General features: G+C 39.8%; 1 pseudogene; it reads right to left on the bottom strand.

The window, feature by feature from the left end:
- Positions 1-1,762: 1,762 nt before the first annotated feature.
- LOC139357732 (large ribosomal subunit protein P1-like) lies at positions 1,763-2,063 on the bottom strand (annotated as a pseudogene).
- Positions 2,064-6,000: the final 3,937 nt, after the last annotated feature.

Raw genomic sequence — 6,000 nt, 5'->3', positions numbered from 1 at the left:
GGCTGGGTAATTTATAAAGGTAAGAGGGTTAATGGACTCACAGTTCCACATGGCTGGGTAGGCCTCACAATCATGGTGGAAGGTGAATGAAGAACAGTCATGTCTTACATGGTGGCAAGCAAGAGAGCATATGCAGATGAACTCCCCTTTATAAAGCCATCAGATTTCATGATAGTTATTCACTATCACGAGAACAGCATGGGAAAAACCTGCCTCCATGATTAAATTGCCTCCCACTGGGACCTTCCCATGACATGTGGGGATTATGGGAGCTACAATTCAAGATGAGATTAGGGTGGGGACGTAGCCAAACCGTATCAGTTGCTTTTGGCATAAGAAGGACCTCTTTTCTAACCTATTTTTCACAGGTAACTTTAAATCTATAACTTCCATTCTTTTGCTGAGAAGGCTCTGTTTTCACTACTACCTTGGGAGCCAGTTTTGTTACTGTATCAGAGGTTTGTTTTTAATGAACAGAAAATGACTTTTCTTTCCCTTTTCCGTGCCATTTCTCTTTTTAATCCAACCTGAGAGCTGAGTGATCTTATTTCCCTCCCATTTGAGGGCTGAGTATCCACCTGGCTGTCTGTTGGTCCTGCTCATATTCTGATGATGGGGGTCATTTTGCTAAACCCCAGCTCCTGATGGCTGAATAAGTCACTTCCAGATTGACATCCAAATGACATATATGTGATGAGATAAAACTTTGAAATAGTAATCTTGGAGCTTTCCTTTTTGCCATCTCCCGTACTACCTGGCCTTCTCCTTTTAGACATGGGCATCCAAACGTCTCCAGATGAGGGTTATTACAGCAATAACGGAAAGAGAACGAAACCGTATCTGCTTCTTTTATTATTACTTCCAAACTAGGGTCTTGCAAATCGTCTTTCCAGGCAATAGAAGGAGAGATGACACTTAGACGAAGGGCACTGGGCAGAAGGGAAGAAAGAGGAGTGGGCAGAGCAACACAGGCATTATCTGGGAGACCTCACAGTACAGGTGACACCAGGTCTTGGTGACACACTGCCCTGTCTGAATGTATGAGGAACTAGCGCCTTGACCCTGAGAAAACCACACACACATCTCAACTTTGGTTTAAAATGTGGAATATAACAAACACATACAGAAGAACACAGTGTATCAATGTAGAGCAAAATAAATACATTTGGAGTGAGCACCTGTGTGCCCATCACCCATGCAAGAGCTAGAACATCGGGATGGCCCCAGCAGCCCCCTGGGTGTTCTCTCCCTGGTCACACCCCCTTCCCTATCTCCTGAAAGTAACCACATCCATGGTTACTTTTTGCGGTAAAAATTTTATGGTAAACAGTTCCTTGTTTATTTATAGTTCTACCACCTGTGTGTGTGTGTGCCCGTGCACCGCAGGCTCGTGGTGTGCGTATATACACAATGTAGCTTTTTTTGGCCTGACTAAACATTATATTAAAGGAATCATACTATCTATGCACTTCAAGTCTTTTTTTTCCCACTCAGTATGCTTTTCAAATTCATCTGTTCTATTGCATTTCACAGGGTTTCATTAATGTTCATCGTTAAATGGAAGTGCATTGTATAAATGCATGACATCGTTAATCCATTCCATTGTTTGTGGATATTTTTGTTGTTCTCAGGTTTTTAATTACAGACAATACACCTATGAACATTCTTACACTGGGTCTTGTATATATATGCAAGTATTTTTTAATTTTTAAATTAAATTAAAGTTCAATTTTTTATTGAACACGTTATAAAAGAGGTTTACTCAAAAACCAAAGCCCATGTCATCATCAGACTCCTTGGATTCTTCTTTCTTTGCTTCCACTTTCTTCCTCAGCTGGAGCAGCACCAGCTGCTGGAGCAGGTCCACCAGCTCCTACACTGCAGATGAGGCTCCCAGTGTTGACGTTGTCCAGGGCCTTTGCAAACAAGTCAGGCCAAAAAGGTTCAACATTTACACTGCCTGCTTTAATGAGGGCATGGACATTATCCTCTGTGACGGTCACCTCATCACTGTGCAGAATGAGGTCCGAGGAGATGCAGGCGAGCTGGGAGATGGAGGCCATGGCGGAGGCGAGTGTGGGGCTGGCACTGCTGGGCGCGGTGCTAGTCGCCGGATGAAGTGAGGACCTCACCCTAACACAGCCTGCTTCCCCGGAAGGACTGAGCACCTTGATGGTAGCTGAGGAAAGGCAAGAATATTTTTTAGAGTATACATCCAGGAATGGAATTGCAGGGTCTTACATAAGACATGTGTTTTCAGCTGTCGCTGGTAATGCCAAATTGTTTTCCAAAGTGTTGTATGTGTTTACATTCCCACCAGCAGTGTGCGAGTGTTCTTCTTACCACATGCCCTCTCCAATACTTGTTCTTGTCAGACATTTTTTTTTTTCTAATTTAATGGGAAAACAATATGTCATCATGGTAGCAAAATCTTGATAATGAATGAGACTGAAAATCTCTACATTTGTGTTTTTCCTTCTATGTAATATCTGTTATGGTCTTAGACTATGTTTGTTTGTTTGTTTTTTAACTAGGTGATATGGTTAGGCTTTGTGTCCCCATCCAATCTCATTTTGAATTATAATCCCCACATGTCAAGGGAGAGACCAGGTGGAGGTAATTGAAACATGGGGGAAGTTTTCCCCATGCTGCTCTAGTGATAGATTTTACAAGATCTGATGTTTTTATAAGGGGCTTCCCCCTTCACTTGGAACTTCTCCTTCTTGCCACCTTGCCAAGAAGCTGCCTTGCCTCCCCTTTGCCTTCCGTCATGATTGTAAGTTTCCTGAAGCCTCCCCAGCCATGCTGAACTGTGAGTCAATTAAACCTCTTGCTTTTATAAATTGGCCAGGCTTGGGCAGTTCATTATAGCAGTGTGAAAATGGACGAACACACTAGGTCGTCTATCTTATTGATATGAAGTTCTCTTTTTTTATTATTTTGGATAAAAGTCCTTTGTCGATTATATATACTACAATCTTCTCTCATTTCTTGGCTTATATTTTCCTTTTTTTTTTTTTTTTTGACACAGTCTCACTCTGTTGCCCAGGTTGGAGTGTAATGGCATGATCATGGCTCACTGCAGCCTTAACTTCCTCGGGCTCAGGTGATCCTCCCATCTCAGCCTCTGCATAGCTGGGACCTATAACCATCACGATCAGCTAATTCTTTTGTATTTTTTGTGGAGACGTGGTTTCACCATGCCGCCCAGGCAGAGTATTTTCCTATTAATGATGCCCTTTGAACTGAAGTGTTTTAATATTTTCATATTTATCATTTTTTCATTACAAGTAATGCTTTTAAAATCTCATTGAGAAACCTTTCCCTACCCAGAAGCTGTAAAGACGTTCACCCATTTCATTTTTATTTATGTAACCTTCTTAACACATTAATTCTTTATCTTAGCCCAATTGTATTCCTCTGCCCTTTGCCTTTTGTTGTTACTGTTGTGAGGGCAGGTGCCAATTTCATTTTTCTCTCTTGTAAAGTAATCTCTTTTCTTTTTGGTTCACTTACTACAACATTTTGGCTGTATGTATGTATGAATATTTTCAAACATTAAAAAAAGTTAAAAGAACAGAACAGTGAACATGATAACACTTGTCCCAAGGTTTAGCCATTGTTAACAGTTTTTCCTGACTCTGCTTAAGACCTCTTTTTCTTTGATGTTCTCTGGTTTTATTATCATGTGTTTTGTTATTTATTTTCTTTAGTTTACCTGCTTGGGATTCATTGAACTTCTGGAATCTTCTGGATTCGTATCTTTCTCCAATTCTGGAAAACCAATATCAGTTTTCTATTTATTTATTTATTTATTTATTTATTGAGATGGAGTCTCTCTCTGTGGCCCAGACTTCAGTGCAGAGGCATGATCTCAGCTCACTTCAACCCCTGCCTCCCAGGTTCAAGTGATTCCCTTGCCTCAACCTCCTGAGTAATTAGGATTACAGGTATCTGCCACCACACCGCTAATTTTTGCATTTTCAGTAGAGATGGGGTTTTGCCATTTTGGCCAGGATGTTCTCAACTGAACTCCTGACCTCATGTGCTCCACCCACTCTGGCCTCCCAAAGTGCTAGGATTACAGGTGTGAGCCACTGCGCCTGGCCCCAATATCAGTTTTCTATTACTGCATAACAAACTGCCCCCAAACTTAGTGGCTGAAAACAATACACTATCTATTTTGTCATCTAAACAAGTCTGCAGTTTCGATAGGTGTCTGAGGGGACAGTGTGCCTCTGCCCCATGTAGTGTCATCAGAGGCAGCTCAGGGAAGAATGACTAGGATGGCTCAGGGCTGGCAAACAGATGTTGATGTTGAGTGGTTTTCTCTGCCTGTTTTCTAAGAACAGCAATTCAGAAGTTCAAAGATTTCTTTGTATTTTGTACTCTCGCTGTCTCTTTCAGTCCAAACTGATGAAATTCCTTTAAAACTTTGTGGACTTCTTATGAATCAATTTATAAATTCACTCCATTAGACAAAAGCCATACCCACAGGTTTCATAGAGATCATCTCTACTTTGAGCTCCTTGTGAAATTTTCAGAAGCCCAGTTGTTTAACAGAGAAGGCCAGTGAGGCACAGTGTGAAGACCCTTAAAAGGGCCTTTGGTGTTTTTGAAACGGTCTCTGGGGCACCACCTTAAATCTAACTGAAGTTTTTAACAAAGGTTTTAGAGTCAAATCCTTGGCTTCATCTTTACACCATATTCTTGTGACAGTGCTCTGAATTTGCTCTTTGCCTGAAAGTCATTCTTAATTAGAGAATCACATATATCATCTATAATAGAGAGACTGGAATGAGAAACATTCTTATTTCCAAACATAGTAAGTCCTGCCCCCTGATTTTTTTTAAACTAGACTTTATTTTTTTTTTAGAGCAGTTTTGGATTCAGAGCAAAATTAAATGGAAAATACAGAGAGTTCCCACATCCTCCTCCCTGACCACATATACACAACTTTCCAACCATCAACATCCCAATCAGTGTGGTGCATTTGCTACAGTTAATGAACCAACATTGACACATTATCAACCAAAGATCATGTTTTACATTAGGGTTCACTCTTTGTGTTATACATTCTATGGGTCTTAAGTGTAGAGTAACACCCATTCACCATTATAGTACCAGAGACTAATTTCACTGCCCTAAGAATCCCCTGCACTCCACCTATTCATCTCTTCCTCCTCCCAACCCCCGGCAACCATTCATCTTTTTACTGCCTCCACAGTTTTGCCTTTTCTAGAATGACATACAGTTGGAATCATATAGTATGTAGCCTTTTCAAGTTTGCTTCTTTCAATTAGCAATATGCATTTAAGATTCCATCATATCTTTTCACTGCTTGATGGCTCATTTCTTTTTACTGTTGAATAATAGCTATTGTATCTATGTACTGGTTTATTTGTCCATTTACCTTTTAAAGGACATCTCAGTTGCTTTCAAGTTTTGGCAATTATGAGTAAAGCTGCTATAAACATGCATGTGCAGGTTTTTGCATGGATGTTTTAATTCACTTGGGTAGCTTTTTTATATTTAAAAGTTATTCATTACTTTATCTTTCTGCTCTCTCATTTTTTATAGACTACTTGGAGAAACCAGGTAGCAGCACTCTGCCTGGAAATTTTCTTACCTAGATGATCAGTTCATTAGGTAAATAGGTACATTTTATTTATTTTTTATTCATACCATTTTACTTAGTTCTAATTTTTTTAATGTAAATTGTCAGTTTATAATTGTATATACTTATGGGGTACAGAGTAGTATTATGATTTATGAGTACAATGTGCAGAATTAAACCAAGCTAATGGTATATTTTCTATATTATATGTTACTACAGGTAATAATGTTGTTAAACTTTAAGTTACTGGACCTAAGAGTCTTTTTCCTACATTTCAATAAGCCTCTCTTGCATTTCTTTAAGTCCTCACCAGCAGCCTCTGCAAACCCTTTTGGCTTCCACTCCCCATCTGGTCCCAAAGCCAATGTTACATTTTTAGGGTT

The sequence above is a fragment of the Macaca nemestrina genome, chromosome 13 (assembly GCF_043159975.1).
Source record: "Macaca nemestrina isolate mMacNem1 chromosome 13, mMacNem.hap1, whole genome shotgun sequence".
In the NCBI taxonomy this organism is placed as follows: Eukaryota; Metazoa; Chordata; class Mammalia; order Primates; family Cercopithecidae; genus Macaca; species Macaca nemestrina.
This window is presented reverse-complemented; position numbering and strand designations above follow the sequence as displayed.